Here is an 18,993-nt window from a genome sequence, read left to right on the forward strand (position 1 = left end):
TCCTCTCTGTCCCTGTTCCTCTCTCCCCCTGTTCCTCTCTGCCCCTGGCCCCAGTTCTTTCTGTCTGCGTCCCTTTTCTCCACCCTTCCCGAAATGTGCACTAACAATTAATCACCAATCACACACACACACACACACACACACACACACACACACACACACACACACACACACACACACACACACACACACACACACACACACACACACACACACACACACACACACACACACACACACACACACACACACACACACACACACACACACACACACAGAGGCAGTATTTACTGAGTTGTCTCATTTCAGGTGGAGAGTTCAGTCCCTGTGAAGAGGAAGAGAGTCTCACTAACAGGTGACATGAACACAATTGTCTCAGAATGATTATTTCTATTCACTGAAATGACCCCAGTTTAACACTGTATGTGTGTGTTCTCCTCCAGAGAAGGCTATTCACTTGTTTAAGCAGGGCCAGTACTCTCAGGCTGTGGACATGTTCTCTGAGGCTATCCACTGTTACCCCAAAGACCACAGATACACAGCACCTTAAAGCTTAACCTCTGACCTATGACCCCAAACACCACAGGTACACAACATAAAATACCACTTTACTCCCACCTGAAATTAGATTTGTGTAATCTTGTCCAAACTCTCTCTGTCTCCCTCTCTCTCTCTCTGGTTCTTTAGGAATAGTTGATACAGCTACGGGAGTTTCGAGATCTACTCCTCTGACTTAGGTTCCATCTAATCCAAGATGGCGTAGCAGTCAGACGTCTTTGTCTTTCTCCTGTCGTGTCCCTTGTATATATCTTTTTACATATTTTTCTTCGCATATCTTTTAAAAATATTTTCCTAAACCTCAACTTCTAAATACTCTCCTGCAACTCGCCTCACCCAATGTGGCGTGGATCTGTTTTTTTTCTAAGGGAGACACCTCCTGGATAGCGTTTCCCTCCCGGAGCAAGGACCAATTTGCCTGAAGCTATCCCGGCTAGGGCTCCTGTGCTACCACTGAAGCCCACTCCTGGGCTACAATATCCGGACCCCTTCTACTGCCGGTACGGGGCACGGAACCCCGCCGATCCTCTACGACTGGAATACCGACATAATCTGCCCGAGGATTCCAACAGGCCCCTCAGGCGCGACGTCCGCTGAAGGACCATTCTGCTAACCGCGGCCTGCTAGCTACCTAGAGCTACTTGGAACCCTACTAATCCACGACTGGTCTATCGACGCCACCGCACGAAGAGGCAAAAACAGACTTACCTCCATCGCTACATCCCTCAAAGGCCCTTCTGCTAACTTGCTAACCCGGTCTGCTAACTGCTAGCTTGCTAGCCCCGGTCTGCTAACTGCTAGCTTGTTTAGCCCGGCCTACTAACTGTTAGCTTGTTAGCATCGGCCTGCTAACTGTCTGAATCGCCGTGTCCCCAGTCAGCCCAACCAACCTCACTGGACCCATATGTTCACTTGGCTACGCATGCCTCTCTCTAATATCAATATGCCTCGTCCATTACTGTCCTGGTTAGTGATTACTGTCTTATATCACTGTAGAGCCTCTAGCCCTGCTCAATGCCTTAACCAACCATGTTGTTCCACCTCCTACATATGCGATGACATCACCTGGTTTAAACGTCTCTAGAGACTCTATCTCTCTCATCATTACTCAATGCCTAGGTTTACCTCCAATGTACTCACATCCTACCTTACCTTTGTCTGTACACTATACCTTGAATCTATGCTATCGTGCCCAGAAACCTGCTCCTTTTACTCTCTGTTCCGAACGTGCTAGACGGCCAGTTCACATAGCCTTTAGCCATACCCTTATCCTGCTTCTCCTCTGTTCCTCTGGTGATGTAGAGGTTAATCTAGGACCTGCAGTGCCTAGCTCCACTCCCGCTCCCCAGGTGCTCTCATTTGTTGACTTCTGTAACCGTTAAAGCCTTGGTTTCATGTATGTTAACATTAGAACCCTACTCCCTAAGTTTGTTTTACTCACTGCTTTAGCACACTCTGCCAAACCGGATGTCTTAGCCGTGTCTGAATCCTGGTTTAGGAAAACCACCAAAAACCCTGAAATCTCCATCCCTAACTATAACATTTTCCGCTAAGATAGAACTGCAAAAGAGGGTGGTGTTGCAATCTACTGCAAAGATAGCCTGCACAGTTCTGTATTACTATCCAAGTCTGTACCCAAACAATTCGAGCTTCTACTTCTAAAAATTCACCTTTCCAGAAACAAGTTTCTCACTGTTGCCGCTTGCTATAGACCACCCTCTGCCCCAGCTGTGCCCCCCATCTATGTGAATTGATTGCCCCCCATCTATCTTCTGAGCTCGTGCTACTAGGTGACCTAAACTGGGACATGCTTAACACCCCGGCCATCCTACAATCTAAGCTTGATGCCCTCAGCCTCACACAAATTATCAATGAACCTACCAGGTACAACCCCAAATCCGTAAACACGGGCACCCTCATAGATATCATCCTAACCAACTCGCCCTCCAAATAGATCGCTGCTGTTTTCAATCAAGATCTCAGCGATCACTGCCTCATTGCCTGCATCCGTAATGGGTCTGCGATCAAACGACCACCCCTCATCACTGTCAAACGCTCCCTTAAACACTTCTGAGAGCAGGCCTTTCTAATCAACCTGGCCGGGGTATCCTGGAATGACATTGACCTCATCTCGTCAGTAGATGATGCCTAGTTATTCTTTAAAAGTGCCTTCCTCACCATCTTAAATAAGCATGCCCCATTCAAAAAATGTAGAACTAGGAATAGATAGGTCTGGAGTGAACTAAGGACTATGTCTGCCCTTGACCATCACAAAAACATCCTGTGGCGTTCTGCATTAGCATCGAATAGCCCCCGTGATATGCAACTTTTCAGGGAAGTTAGGAACAAATATACACAGGCAGTTAGGAAAGCTAAGGCTAGCTTTTTCAAACAGAAATTTGCATCCTGTAGTACAAACTCAAAATGGTTCTGGGACACTGTAAAGTCCATGGAGAATAAGAGCACCTCCTTCCAGCTGCCCACTGCTCTGAGTCGAGGAAACACTGTTACCACTGATAAATCCACTATAATTGAGAATTTCAATAAGCATTTCTCTACGGCTGGCGATGCTTTCCACCTGGCTACCCCTATCCCGATCAACTGCCCGGCACCCTCCACAGCAACCCACCAAAGCCCCCACCATTTCTCCTTCACCCATATCCAGATAGCTGATGTTCTGAAAGAGTTGCAAAATCTGGACCCCTACAAATCAGCCGGGCTAGACAATCAACCCTCTCTTTCTAAAATTATCTGTTGTTGCAACCCCTATTACTAGCCTGTTCAACCTCTCTTTCATAACGTCTGAGATTCCCAAAGATTGAAAAGCTGCCGCAGTCATCCCCCTCTTCAAAGGGGGTGACACTCTAGACGCAAACTTCTACAGACCTATATCTATCCTACCCTGTCTTTCTAAGGTCCTCGAAAGCCAAGTGAACAAACCATTTCGAATCCCACCGTACCTTCTCCGCTATGCAATCTGGTTTCAGAGCTGGTCATAGGTGCACCTCAGTCACGCTCAAGGTGACGACATCATAACCGCCATCTATAAGAGACATTACTGTGCAGCCGTATTCATCGACCTGGCCAAGGCTTTCAACTCTGTCAATCACCACATTCTTATTGGCAGACTCGGCAGCCTTGGTTTCTCAAATGACTGCCTCGCCTGGTTTACCAACTGCTTCTCTGATAGAGTTTAGTGTGTCAAATCGGAGGGCCTGTTGTCCGGACCTCTGGCAGTCTCTATGGGGGTGCCACAGGGTTCAATTCTCGGGCCGACTCTCTTCTCTGTATACATCAATGAGGTTGCTCTTGCTGCTGGTGATTCTCTGATCCACCTCTACGCAGACGACACCATTCTGTATACTTCTGGCCCCTCTTTGGACATTGTGTTAACTAACCTCCAGACGAGATTCAATGCCATACAACTCTCCTTCTGTGGCCTCCAACTGCAAGTAAAACTAAATGCATGCTATTCAATCGATCACTTCCTGCACCTGCCCGCCCGTCCAGCATCACTACTCTGGACGGCTCTGACTTAGAATATGTGGACAACTACAAATACCAATGTGTGTGGTTAGACTGTAAACTCTCCTTCCAAATTGAATAGGCAGGCCCTGGAACAGAGCATCGTTTTCAGATTTTTCACTTCCTGTATGGAAGTTTGCTACAAAATGAGTTCTGTTTTACTCACAGATATAATTCAAACAGTTTTAGAAACTTGAGTGTTTTCTATCCAATAGTAATAATAATATGCATATTGTATGATCTAGAATAGAGTACGAGGCAGTTAAATTTGGGCACGATTTTTTCCAAAGTGAAAACAGCGCCCCCCTATTGACAAGAAGTTAAATAAAGGTGAAATAAAAAGAAATAAATATAAAACTTATCAGATGCTCAGAAGTCCATCCAGCTTGCTCCTGATTGGCCAAAGTGATGCTTCCACAAAGGGAGTGCACTAACAGGGTTGAAGGTCACTATCTGAGCTATCTACTGTGAACGTGCACAATGCTTTGTGTGTGTGTGTCTGTCTGTCAGAATTCTGACTCTCTCGCCATCTCTCTTCCTCCCCCCTCCCCTCTTCTCTCCAGCGGTATGGTGAGGCAGACAGGGCCATGTAACAGAGTGGAGGCTCCTCAGAGGAGGAAGGGGAGGGCCATCCCCCTTAGTCAATTTCATTTAAAAAAAAAAGTTAAACATTTAAAAAGTGATCCTTTTTAGATGAAACTATGTAATCAAATAAATGATTAAAACACACGATTTTGCAATGAAGGTCTATAGTAGCCTCAACAGCACTCTGTAGGGTAGCACCGTGGTGTAGGTGGAGGACATATAGCTTCCCTGGTACATTGATTTCCATACAAAACCTCATGGTTCTCGCCCCCTTCCATAGACTTACACTGTAATTATGACAAGTTTCAGAGCATGTCCTCCAACCTATCAGAGCTCTTGCAGAATGAACTGACTTTTTGTCCACCCAATCAAAGGATCAGAGAATGAATGTAGTAATGAAGGTTTAAGGTATAAGCTACAGCTAGCTAGCACTGCAGTGCATAACATGTGGTGAGTAGTTGACTCAAAGAGAGAGAAAGAATAATGGTTGAACAGTTTTGAACAAACACATTTCTTCCAAAATGAAGGAGAAGCAAGATAGAGAGCGACAGAGAGAGATTTCGTAATTATTTTTCACGTTCACTTACTTAGCCAGCAAATGCAGCTATCTAGTTTAGCCTACTCAAACAACCTGCTCAAACAGAGGAATGCTGTTAGCTAGATGTCTATGACTATCCAACAGAACACTGGAACTCTTCCAAGTCAAGGTAAGCTTTTGGTTTGACTAATTTATTGCCACCGGGACTCGCCTGTGTAAGTGCTAAACTGCTTACTGACTGTACACAGTAACGTTACTGCATGATTTTAGCGGGATTACTAACGCGTTAATTCTATTAGCTATTGTAGCGACCCACACAGACAGCTGTGAAGTTATGTGTTAGGCTATTAGTTTGTTGTGTTGTACTTACCAGTACCCAGTGTCCGCGGGGTCTGACATGCCAATCAACCTGCCAATCACGGAATGCCTGGAATGTTCTGATGGTTGGTGGAGTGGTGTGGAGGGAGGTTGGGCAGGGGGATGGAGCATTGGAAGTTAAGACCAGGTTTAGCCATTGTTCTCTCTCTTACGTCTGGCCTTCACAAGAGAAATCCACAGTTGTTTTATAGGGTATCCTTCATTTATTTGGCATGGGCTACGGCCAAACAGTAGCCTGTGTGAAGTTGGGTTAATAAAACATAAAATCATAAACTCAATCCTCTGTCTGGACAATTGTTCCTTTATAATCTAGCCAGGTCTTTGCACTATGTTGACTATGACGTTACTTTAGCTAATATGGTGACAACGATATAGGGTGTGTGTTGTAGTTTGGCTTGGAAAGTTTTTTTTTCGCCTGGTCACATACAGCTGATGTGTTTGCTACTATAACAACCTCCACTCTTCTGGGAAGGTTTTCACACGAGATGTTGGAACATTGCTACAAGCATTTGGCTACAGCATTTGGCTAACACCCGCAATAACATCTGCTAAACACGTGTATTTGACAGATACAATTTGATTTGATTGCTGTGGCGATTTGCTTCCATTCAGCCACAAGAGCATTGGTGAGGTTGGGCAGTGATGTTTGGCGATTAGGCCTGGCTTGCAGTCGGCGTTCCAATTCATCCCAAAGGTTTTAGATGGGGTTGAGGTCTGGGCTCTGTGTCATTCAAGATCTTCCACACCGATCTCAACAAACCATTTCTGTATGGATCTTGCTTTGTACACGGGGGCATTGTCATGCGGAAACAGGAAAGTGTCTTTCCCAAACTGTTTCCACAAAGTTGGAAGCACAGAGTTGTATAGAATATCTTTGTACGCTGTAGCGTTAAGGTCTCCCTTCACTGGAACTAAGGGATCTAGCCCAAACCAAGAAAAACAGCCCCAGGCCATTATTCCTCCTCCACCAAACTTTACAGTTGGCACTATGCATTGGGGCAGGTAGCGTTCTCCTGGCATCCGCCAAACCCAGATTCGTCCGTCTGACTGCCAGATGGTGAAGCGTGATTCATTACTCCAGAGAACGCGTTTCCACTGCTCCAGAGTCCAATGGCGGCGAGCTTTACACTACTCCAGCCAACGCTTGGCATTGCGCACGGTGATCTTGTTGTTGTTCCTAGACGTTACCACTTCATAATAACAGCATTTACAGTTGACCAGGGCAGCTCTAGCAGGGCAGGAATTTGACAAACTGACTTGTTGTAAAGGTGGCATCCTATGAAGGTGCCATGTTGAAAGTCACTGAGCTCTTCAGTAAGGCCATTCTACTGCCAATGTTTATGGAGATTGCATGGCTGTGTGCTCGATTTTATACATCTGTCAGCAACAGGGGTGGCTGCAATAACCTAGTCCACTAATTTGAAGGGATGTTCACATACTTTTGTATAGTGTATGTGTCCATAAAAACACATGTTGTTATATCCCCTAGATATAGGACAGTCACTTCAAAACATTAGTCCTTATGATACATTTTTTCACTGTCTTTTTTTTAGACCATTTATGAATGTGTTGTTCAATGCGTTTGTATTGTCTATAGCAGTAAAGGCCAAATTCAATATTTTATCAAATAATTTTTATGTATTTAATTGTTTTACCTAAAGGGATACTATAATTCAAAATCAAATTAGAACTTAAAACAATTCCATATGTCAGCTAGTAGAACCTCCCAAACGGCTCAGACTTTTAGAGGTTCAGAAACCCAGTGTCAGAGGGAGCAATGTCCAGCACCTAAACACACAAATCACATCAAATTGTATTAGTCACATGCTCTGAATACAACAGGTGTAGACCTTACTGTGAAATGGTTACTGACAAGCCCTTAAGTAACAATGCAGTTGTTTTTATGTAAGAAAATATGAGATTTTTGAAATTATAAAAATGCTAAAAAAATGAATTACACAATAAAATAACAATAACGAAGCAGCAATAAACAATTACGTGAAAGATCATTCATTGTCATTTTCAAAAAACACGCATCATGCAGATACAGTAGGACACAATAATCCCAGACAGACAGACAGACTTAGTTTTATGCATGTCAGGGTTCACTTTGGGTCCGTTGTTCTGAAGATCAGTGAGCTGAACACATCTCTTTCACACAAGAACACACTGGAAACTCAGAGCAGCTTGCCTTGGCCTTGGCATAATGACAGCTCACTGTTGTCTGTTGTTTGTAGCTAGTTAACGTTGATAGATAAAAGTTAGCTAACTAGCTAGCTCACTAGTTAACTATGGGGTTTTGCTGGAATTCAGCGGCAGCATATTGTATTGTTCACAATCCAGTCCATTCAGAGTAGCTGTGTGATGCACAAAAATACTTGTTTATCACTGAATAACAGCCTCTTCATGTAGCTAACAAGCTAGCTGAGATCACCAGTTCACTCAATTCAAACACCAGTTCAACAGAAGTCCCAATAACACAGTATTTTTTAAGTGCATGCCTGGTTTATTTTATATATATTTTTGACATTTTCTACCTTCTATTTTGTATATTTTCATCGGACAAGTAGGGACATATGAAGCCTGGAACCTGCAGTAATGTTGAGATGCCAGTAGGGAGAGCTCTAGTCTAGAACACTGGTACCAAAGATACTCCCATTTCATCTGTTCTGGAACCTTCAGTACCAGCTGATGAGGAGTGATGGGAATGGGTCACATTGTGTCTCTTGTAAAACATGTAGGCCCACTCCTCAAATAAAGAAATGGAACTACAGTATGCTGACTTTAGACCATTTTCTATTTAGATACAGTAACATCCTTTATGTGACATGCTGTTCTTGCATGTTAATGCCCTGACTAGACTAGGCTACTTTTAACATGTGTCAACCACAGAACTCACACTTAGGCTACGCTTGCTTCTACTAACACTTACAGTAGACTACTTCTTGTTTCCACACAGTGACAGTACGTTGACTCACTGTACAAGACCTCTCCCCTTCACTTCACTCTGTAAGTACACTGGACGATATCTTGGAATATAGTTTTTGATGTTTTTAGCCATACATCACATGACTTACTGTGTCTTTGTACTTGTTGGTTTATTTTGAACTGTGTTTTGGTTGTTACATCAGGGCCTGTGTTCATAAAGTGTCTCAGACGGTTCATATAATTATGATCTAAAAGGCTAAACTGATCCCAGATCAGCTCTCCTACTCTGATACACTTTGTGAATACTGATCCTGGACTGTGGTTTCATGTGTTTAGTTTAGTTCAGTTAATTCATTTACATGTTTAAAACAAGATCAGTAGAGTTTGCCAAATCTCCGTTCAATAGGGTCATGTTCACTGTCAAAAGTATAACAGGGTCAAGTATAACTGTGTGTGTGTGTGTGTGTGTGTGCGTGTGCGTGTGCGTGCATGTGTGTGTGTGTGCGTGTGTGTGTGTGCGTGTGCGTGTGCATGTGTGCGTGTGTGTGTGTATACATGTATTTTGACATATTAATCTGATTGTTAGATATACAGTCACGACCAAAATCATTGGCACCCTTGACAAATACTGAGCTATATTGTATGCTACAAAAGATGGGAAGTACATTGTACATGTTGTTTCACATAAAGACTTTTGCATGCTATTTTTAAGAGCTCTGAGAGTAATAGATTGTTTTCAGAGCAACAGATTGTTGTGGAGACATTTTGAAAATGGCCCTAAAGTGACAGTAAGAGTAAGAGTGATTGAGTGGATGCTTCATAAGAGGTTTAGGAGTAGTATTAACATGAGACACAGTGATGGTGGGTTGTGTTTAGGAGTAGTATTAACATGAGACACAGTGATGGTGGGTTGTGTTTAGGAGTAGTATTAACATGAGACACAGTGATGGTGGGTTGTGTTTAGGAGTAGTATTAACATGAGACACAGTGATGGTGGGTTGTGTTTAGGAGTAGTTTTAACATGAGACACAGTGATGGTGGGTTGTGTTTAGGAGTAGTATTAACATGAGACACAGTGATGGTGGGTTGTGTTTAGGAGTAGTATTAACATGAGACACAGTGATGGTGGGTTGTGTTTAGGAGTAGTATTAAGATGAGACACAGTGATGGTGGGTTGTGTTTAGGAGTAGTATTGACACTGAATACAACAGGGGTAGGTAGACCTTACAGTGAAACGCTTACTTAAAAGCCCTTAACCAACAACGCAGTTTTAAGAAAATACCCCCCAAAAAGCAAGAGATAAGAATAACAAATAATCGAACCCACAAATGCTGATGCTCCAGATACTCAACTAGTCTAAAGAAGGTGTGGTGGTTAATTTCTTTACTATCAAATAAGGAGAGACAAACTTATCTCACCAGTCAGAGTTATACTTAAACTAAATCTTTAATCATAAGAGCTTTGCAATAGCAATGACTTTCAACGATTCACCATTTCTCATGAACCGTTGAGAGTGACAACACAATGGCTACTGAGATCTTTTATAGCAAAGATCCACCCCCTAGTCGACATAACAAACCACAGATATTAGGAACAGTTCACAAAGTGAGACTTTATAAATGAGAAAGGAGTATCCCATAGCCAGATAGCATTCGTTATAAATTATCCTTCAGTTTGGTCCCTAAAACGAGGTTCTAATCTTGTTCCTGGTACTTTATAGCACAAAAACATCAACTCATCCAATGGCATAACTCAATTGCCAACTCTACATACCCCCATCTCAAATAAAACCCCTTCTTGACCCCACTCTTGGACAAGCTCACTGAGGGGAGTGAGCCTCTAGGTCATACACTAAGTGCAAGTTCAGAGAGGACATACAATGGTTCCAGACACTGCCATACACCTCCCCCCAATGCCAAAGGAGGGAGTGACTTAAGCACAGACATTGTGGAGACAAGTAATTGGTTCCCCATTAATCACGCCATCCCTTCACATTGTTTAAGAACAGGTAAAGACACATTCACATATGAAGACAATGTTCCATCCTGTCCTCTTCCCTGTCTGATATTCTGCATAGCACCAGGGATATGTGAAAGACAAGCCTGACCTCTCCCCTCTCTGCGCCCCAAGTGACTGAGCCCCAGCTGAGGGAAGAAGTGCAACTGCCAACACCAGAGTCCAAAGGGATACATTCTAATAACAAGTATATCACATAAGCATATTATGCAGATAAGACATCTTAATTATCTATGTTACCCAACAATTCTGATTCATCTGCCACAAAGGCCTGTTTTATTGCTTCTTTAATCAGACAACAGTTTTCAGCTGTGCTAACATAATTGCAAAAGGGTTTTCTAATGATCAATTAGCCTTTCAAAATGATAAACTTGGATTAGCTAACACAACGTGCCATTGAAACACAGGAATGATGGTTGCTGATAATGGGCCTCTGTACGCCTCTGTAGATATTCCATTATTACAATAGTAATTTACAACATTAACAATGTCTACATTGTATTTCTGATCAATTTTATGTTATTTTAACAGACAAAAAAGGGGCTTTTCTTCAAAAACAAGGACATTTTAAGTGACCCCAAACTTTTGAACTGTAGTGTATATATGAATAGCAGACTACATTACACTATATACATTTGAAGTCGGAAGTTTACATACACTTAGGTTGGAGTCATTAAAGCTTGTTTTTCAACCACTCCACAAATTTCTTCTTAACAAACTATAGTTTTGGCAAGTCGGTTAGGACATCTACTTTGTGCATGACACAAGTAATTTTTCCAACAATTGTTTACAGACATCTTTTTTCACTTATAATTCACTGTATCACAATTCTAGTGGGTCAGAGGTTTACATACACTAAGTTGACTGTGCCTTTAAACAGCTTGGAAAATTCCAGAAAATGACGTCATGGCTAAGAAGCTTCTGATAGGCTAATTGACATCATTTGAGTAAATTTGAGGTGTATCTGTGGATGTATTTCAAGGCCTACCTTCAAACTCAGTGCCTCTTTGCTTGACATCATGGGAAAATCAAAATAAAAAAAATTGTAGACCTCCACAGGTTTGGTTCATCCTTGGGAGCAATTTCCAAATGCCAGAAGGTACCACGTTCTTCTGTACAAACAATAGTACGCAAGTATAAACACCATGGGACCATGCAGCCGTCATACCGCTCAGGAAGAAGACGCGTTCTGTCTCCTAGAGATGAAAGTACTTTGGTGCGAAAAGTGCAGATCAATCCCAGAACAACAGCAAAGGACCTTGTGAAGATGCTGGAATGAACAGGTACAGACATAACCTGAAAGGCCGCTCAGCAAGGAAGAAGCCACTGCTCCAAAACCGCCATAAAAAAGCCAGACCACGGTTTGCAACTGCACATGGGGAAAAAGTTCGTACCATTTGGAGAAATATCCTCAGGTCTGATGAAACAAAAATATAACTGTTTTGCCATAAAGACCATCATTATGTTTGGAGGAAAAAGGTGGAGGCTTGCAAGCCGAAGATCATCATCCCAACCGTGAAGCACGGGGGCGGCAGCATCATGTTGTGGGGGTGCTTTGCTGCAGGAGGGACTGGTGCACTTCACAAAGTAGATTGCATCATGAGGCGGGAAAATTCTGTGGATATATTGAAGCAACATCTCAAGACATCAGTCAGGAAGTTAAAGCTTGGTCGCAAATGGGTCTTCCAAATGGACAATGACCCCAAGCATACTTCCAAAGTTGTGGCAAAATGGCTTAAGGACAACAAAGTCAAGGTACTGGTGTGGCCATCACAAAGCCCTGACCTCAAACCAATAGAACATTTGTTGGCAGAAATGAAAAAGCATGTGCGAGCAAGGAGGCCTACAAACCTGACTCAGTTACACCAGCTCTGTCAGAAGGAATGGGCCAAAATTCACCTAACTTATTGTGGGAAGCTAGTGGAAGGCTACCCGAACCGTTTGACCCAAGTTAAACAATTTAAAGGCAATGCTACCAAATACTAATTTGAGTGTATGTAAACTTCTGACCCACTGGGAATGTGATGAAAGAAATTAAAAGCTGAAATAAATCATTCTCTCTACTATTATTCTGACATTTCACATACTTAAAATAAAGTGGTGATCCTAACTGACCTAAGACAGGGCATTTTTACAAGGATTAAATGTCAGGAATTGTGAAAAACTGAGTTTAAATGTATTTGGCTAAGGTATATGTAAACTTCCGACTTAAACTGTATATGGATAGCAGGCTACATTAGACTATATATAGATAACAGGCTACATTAGACTATATATGGATAACAGGCTACATTAGACTATATATAGATAACAGGCTACATCAGACTATATATGGATAACAGGCTACATTAGACTATATATGGATAACAGGCTACATTAGACTCTATATGGATAACAGGCTACATTAGACTATATAGTATATGGACAGCAGCAGTCAATACAGCAGGTTGTGGTGATGATGATACTGATGCCTCTGCTAACTAATGCTACTACCAGTACTGTACACAAGGGTCAACAGTGTAACATAATATGATAGTGGCATGTTGTAATACTACAGACATCAGTGTTTGTGTGATTAAATGTAACTTTGTCAAGTAGCCAGTGTTGTGTTTCACCATTCTATCTGATGTATTGTAGGTTTGTTATGTTGTTATTAGCCCAACATTATTGAGGACAATATCATTAGGATGGTGCAGTAATGTTGAGATGCCAGTAGGGAGAACTCTAGTCTAGAACACTGGAACCTTCAGTATCACTTTGATGCAGCTGATGAGGAGTGTAAATTGAATGTGTTTGTAGAATAGAATGAATGACATCATGGAACTGACCAAATGTAAATTGAACTTTGACCTGTTCCATGTAGAACTCAGAGGGACAAGGCAACACATTCTAAGATACTATAAACATTCCATATAGAATAGTCAACATATTGTTAACATGGTTCTGTATTTAAATAAAAGTGGAAATGGGGGACATTTTGTCCATTTTAGAAATGTAGGGCCCATTTTAATACAGTACCCTCCCTTTTCTGACATGCTGTTCTGGTCCTCATGCTGTTAATGTCTAAAAGAGGAGGACAGTTCTGTATCAGCTACTTGTGTTCTACTTTAAATATGTATCAACCACAGAACTGACACTTACTAGCAGTTCCCACTCACTACCAGTCAGTTGACTCACTGTACAAGACCTCTCCCCTTCACTTCACTCTGTAAGTACTCTTGACAATGTCTGGAAAAATAGTTTTTGGTTATTTGTTTTAGTCATAAGTCATATACTTGAAGGTTAATGTATCATTTTACTTCTTGTTATGTTTTGATCTGTGTTTTGGTTGTTACATCAGGGCCAGTATTCATAAAGTGTCTCAGTGTAGGAGTGTTGATCTACATAGTGATGAGATGATTAACCAGGGTAAAATAGACATGCAGACAAACATTGTAGTACTGCAGTGTGTGTGTGTGTGTGTGTGTGTGTGTGTGTGTGTGTGTGTGTGTGTGTGTGTGTGTGTGTGTGTGTGTGTGTGTGTGTGTACGCATGTCTATGTGTTTGTGGGTCACTTCTGTTTATCCTCACAGCTTGGGGATAGGAGCTATCATTGAACCTGGTGGTCAGTCTTTAGGCTGCTGTACAGCTTGACGGACCGTAGAGGTTGAACATTTATCCTCCTATATTTGGGGTTCTGAGAATAAAATAGCTTCAGAACATTCAGAAATATGTGTTTATAGTTCTACAGATCTGTTCAATAAGTTGTTGATGTTGTTGTTTATAATGATGGTGATGATGATGATGGTGATGGTGATGATGATGATGGTGATGACTTTACTTTATCCATTAGGAAATAGTTTTTGCATCATACTACATGTCATATTAAATAGACAGATGTAAACAGACATGCAACACATCACACACATTACATACATAGTGCAATAGACTTACAGACAGACAGTAATCACATAGACAACCATATAGCACAATACAACACAACACAATATGAGACTGGTTCATTTTCAGTAATGAGGCCCTGTACCCCATTTACAGTTTATACTTCAATGTATCAGGTGGAGTTATTCACCAGCTATAGAGTGAGTTGTTGTTTATGTTTCTGAGACTGCAGGGTGGGAGATGCAACAATGGCCTTGAGAACAGCAGGAAGTGTGTTGGTGGTCTTTCTCTGGTCTGTAGCAGGTATGGTCTCATTCTTATCTTTTAGTTGCTCTGTTTATCAATCTACAGACATTTCTAAAAGGATAAGAATCAGCATGTTATTCTGGTGTGTTCTGTTAGTCGTCTCCACTTCACTTTAAATAGTTGTCTTTCACACCTCACTGAGTGATGCTTTTCTGTGGTTTTCATTCACACTCTACTCAGCAACTATGGAAACTATGACAACAATGTGGACAAACCCTACTCAGTTTGAAATTGGTCCATCTTAAGGTGAAAAACTAAATGCACAACCCTCCACAGAGTTAATCATATTTTCACATGACTCTCCCCTTGTACTGTAAAACAAATTGCACCACTCCCCCTCACAGAGTCAACTCAAAATAATGTTTACAACCACAAATAACAATAAATGTAGCGACTCAATTTTGGGGGGTAAAGCTGTGTTCAATTGGTTGTAATCTTGGACTGAGCAGGCCTTCCCATACAATTTCGATAACTCCATGAAAAACATAATTCTACCATTCCAATTCACAATATAATTTAAAAACAAAATACCCTCTTCAAACATATTTTCCATAAATACAGGTATTTTATCAACCTGTTCAACCATAATATTTGTTGTAATATTTGTTCTATCTTTTCCGGGGGATGAAATTGAAATTGTAACCAGCTCTGCAATGCTTGTTTGAAAAAGACAGATACTTTGAAGAAGGTTAAATTTTCAATTCATCGAAAGTTAGACATGACAATCTGCACAAAGACAAAAAGGCAATTTATAAACAAGGGATGAGCTTTTCTTAGTAATCTACTTGAGAACCATTTTGGGTTCAAGTAAAACTTTTGTATAAGTGAAGCTTTTAGAAAGAGTTGTAGTGCTTTTTTATTTAATAATCTAAACCCACCCAGTTCATATTCATTATATAGCGACTGTGTGTTTATAAATGTGAAAAATGACTTCGCCACTTCAGCATGTTTTTGTGGCACAGTTAATTCCACGCGGAGTTCTCGGCCAGAAGGTTGAGGGTTCGCCGACCACCACGGACGAGCTCACTCTCCCTGTTTCTTTACACTACGATCAGAGCCGGCTGCAGACAATGATCAGCTAGGGGGGAAATCTGATTTTCAACATTTTGATGCCACATTTCTATGTACAGTATATAAAATAGCATGCAACACATTTTCCACCAACAGGTTTCTGTAATAATGCGCCACACAACCAATAAACAAAAGCATAATGACTTTGAGCACTTAAATACCATTGTTTGCATTTTTAAAACCATAATCAATACTCGTACTCAGTCTGGACAAACAGAAAATACATCCCTCCTTACCTTGTAGTCTTACCCAGTATTGAAGGCTTGACAATCTCTGAATGTCATTCAACTTTTTGGTGTTCTGTGACAGATTTCTCTTTCCATTCATCAAATGGCTGCTACACAATTTGGATTGATTGATTTTATTTGTCAGTTAAAAAAATACATATACATGTACACACAGTTTTTTAAAAGTGACCAGGATTGTTGTTTTAAAGGATTGCACAATAAAGTCGGGGACTTATTTACATTGTGGTCCCTATGTTTTACATAAATACATTTACAATTACAGAGATACAGAGACATTACATTAATACAGACACATTACAGAGATACAGACACATTACAGAGATACAGACACATTACATAGATACAGACACATTACAGAGATACAGGCACATTACAGAGATACAGGCACATTACAGAGATACAGACACATTACAGAGATACAGACAAAAAATGCTCAACCTTCAAATAAGTTTTAGTACAATTCTTACAAGCCTTTGGCTGGTCTGTAACTTATTCTTCAGATGTTTGGTGCTGCTGGTGAACCATGATGTGCAGCATAATCAAAGTGAGACTGTACTAGCGCATTTGCCAGAGTCTATAAGGTGTCTATAGTCAGGTTTCCATTCAATTTGCAATACATTTTCATGAAAATATTTTAGAATCTGCATAAAAATAGTATGCACATTTTCTCATCATAGTTGTGTTTCCATCAAATAGATTTTTGCAGATAAAAGTCCATCTCAGTTTCAACTCTAGAAATATTTACAGGCCTTCTGATGGTTTTGTCACAAATAAATGTTGTGTTATATAGTTGCTAGAGGAATTTCATAATTCCTTTATGTGCTCATTAAGTAAAATCACTCTGTCTGTTTCTAAGAATTTGTAAGATCCTTATTAACATAAAATAGACAGGGAACAGTCTTCTTAAAATAGATAATAGTATTTATTCTGGGAGCACGCTCCCATTTAACCACAAACAACAGTTTATATACAAAATATGATGGTTACAGAATATGGTTACAGAATAAAGTTCATTCCAACTCACTAGTGCAAACACATGACACACAATATCATTTATTCTCCTAAAGGCTCACTATAACTTATTACCACTTTAGCAGACAACCCAAGATAATGGAAGACCTAAGAAGTTACTCACTGCCTTATCTAAACATCTCAGGGCTAAGTTGGGTCGGTTCAACCATAGTTTAACGATCCTTTTCGCTTACTTTATAACCCACACCACATACCTCTCTAACTAAGTTGGAATGGTGTTTATTATGTTTTAATTACTCCTTGTTCATGCTACATAATCCCTTCCTTATGAATTAACATTATTAATCAGATATAATAATACAGGGTTGAGTTCAATTAGCTATAGTTTTTTAAATGTAGTCATTGTTTAGTCATTATTCATAAAATTCCTAACAATAGTGAATGTGCCAACTCTGTTATTGGCATGTGCTCTCCAGCCAACAGCTTGCAGAGACAGTGCAGGTGTAGCCTACATGATGAGATTATTATGGACAAAAGTGTAAGATACATTTTATTTGTCAAACGGCAGCCGAGCATCAATCATCATGTCACCAGAATAAGACCCTCAATATTTATTGAAAGGAGCATCAAGCTCATCACTGTGCACTTTCCCCCCCCCCCCTGTGAAGTTCATCACAACTTATTTCATCTGTAGCCTAATAAACTGTATCCTAATAAACATTTTTATCCAACATACTTTATTCGCATAAAAAGGTTGGATGGAAGCCAATGTCAAGCCTTTTTCAGGATACTGGAATTATATTTTGTACGAACGTGCTCATGACTAAAAGAGACTTTTGAAGTTGCCTAATCAGATTAAAACATTGTGACTGGTTGTGTTAATGCCACAAATAAAAGGTAATACATTTTAAATGATTATTTAGGCTATATTGAAGCCTTACGTCTAATGTACGAGAGGAATAGCTGGCTCGGGATTGGAGAGGAGGCAGATCCTGTTAAGCTTTCCTGAATAACTGGGCCTGCCGGGAGAATATATGGCCACATTATTATAGGAGGACTTGGGAGAATGATGCTCTGAAACAGACAGGGGACCTCAGTATCCGAACGAAAAACACAATATAGACTACCTGTGGTAGGTAGACTATACTGACCTGTGGTAGGTAGACTATACTGACCTGTGGTAGGTAGACTATACTGACCTGTGATAGGTAGACTATACTGACCTGTGGTAGGTAGACTATACTGACCTGTGGTAGGTAGACTATACTGACCTGTGGTAGGTAGACTATACTGACCTGTGGTAGGTAGACTATACTGACCTGTGGTAGGTAGACTATATTGACCTGTGATAGGTAGACTATACTGACCTGTGGTAGGTAGACTATACTGACCTGTGGTAGGTAGACTATACTGACCTGTGGTAGGTAGACTATATTGACCTGTGATAGGTAGACTATACTGACCTGTGGTAGGTAGACTATACTGACCTGTGGTAGGTAGACTATACTGACCTGTGGTAGGTAGACTATATTGACCTGTGGTAGGTAGACTATACTGACCTGTGGTAGGTAGACTATACTGACCTGTGGTAGGTAGACTATACTGACCTGTGGTAGGTAGACTATACTGACCTGTGGTAGGTAGACTATACTGACCTGTGGTAGGTAGACTATACTGGCCTGTGGTAGGTAGACTATACTGACCTGTGGCAGGTAGACTATACTGACCTGTGGTAGGTAGACTATACTGACCTGTGGTAGGTAGACTATATTGACCTGTGGTAGGTAGACTATATTGACCTGTGGTAGGTAGACTATTTGGACCTGTGGTAGGTAGACTATACTGACCTGTGGTAGGTAGACTATACTGACCTGTGGTAGGTAGACTATATTGACCTGTGGTAGGTAGACTATACTGACTTGTGGTAGATAGACTATACTGACCTGTGGTAGGTAGACTATATTGACCTGTGGTAGGTAGACTATACTG

At 41.1% G+C, this 18,993-nt stretch overlaps 2 protein-coding genes across 2 annotated transcripts in view; both read left to right on the forward strand.

Moving 5' to 3' along the window:
* The window catches only part of LOC139545119 (B-cell receptor CD22-like), a 176,306-nt gene that overhangs the window by 80,518 nt on the left and 76,795 nt on the right, over nt 1-18,993 (forward strand). The gene's annotated exons all lie outside the window — the stretch shown is intronic.
* LOC139551849 (B-cell receptor CD22-like) overlaps nt 1-18,993 on the forward strand; it is a 98,986-nt gene that overhangs the window by 19,481 nt on the left and 60,512 nt on the right. The window lies entirely within an intron of this gene.

The sequence above is a fragment of the Salvelinus alpinus genome, chromosome 2, assembly GCF_045679555.1.
Source record: "Salvelinus alpinus chromosome 2, SLU_Salpinus.1, whole genome shotgun sequence".
NCBI classification, from domain to species: domain Eukaryota; kingdom Metazoa; phylum Chordata; class Actinopteri; order Salmoniformes; family Salmonidae; genus Salvelinus; species Salvelinus alpinus.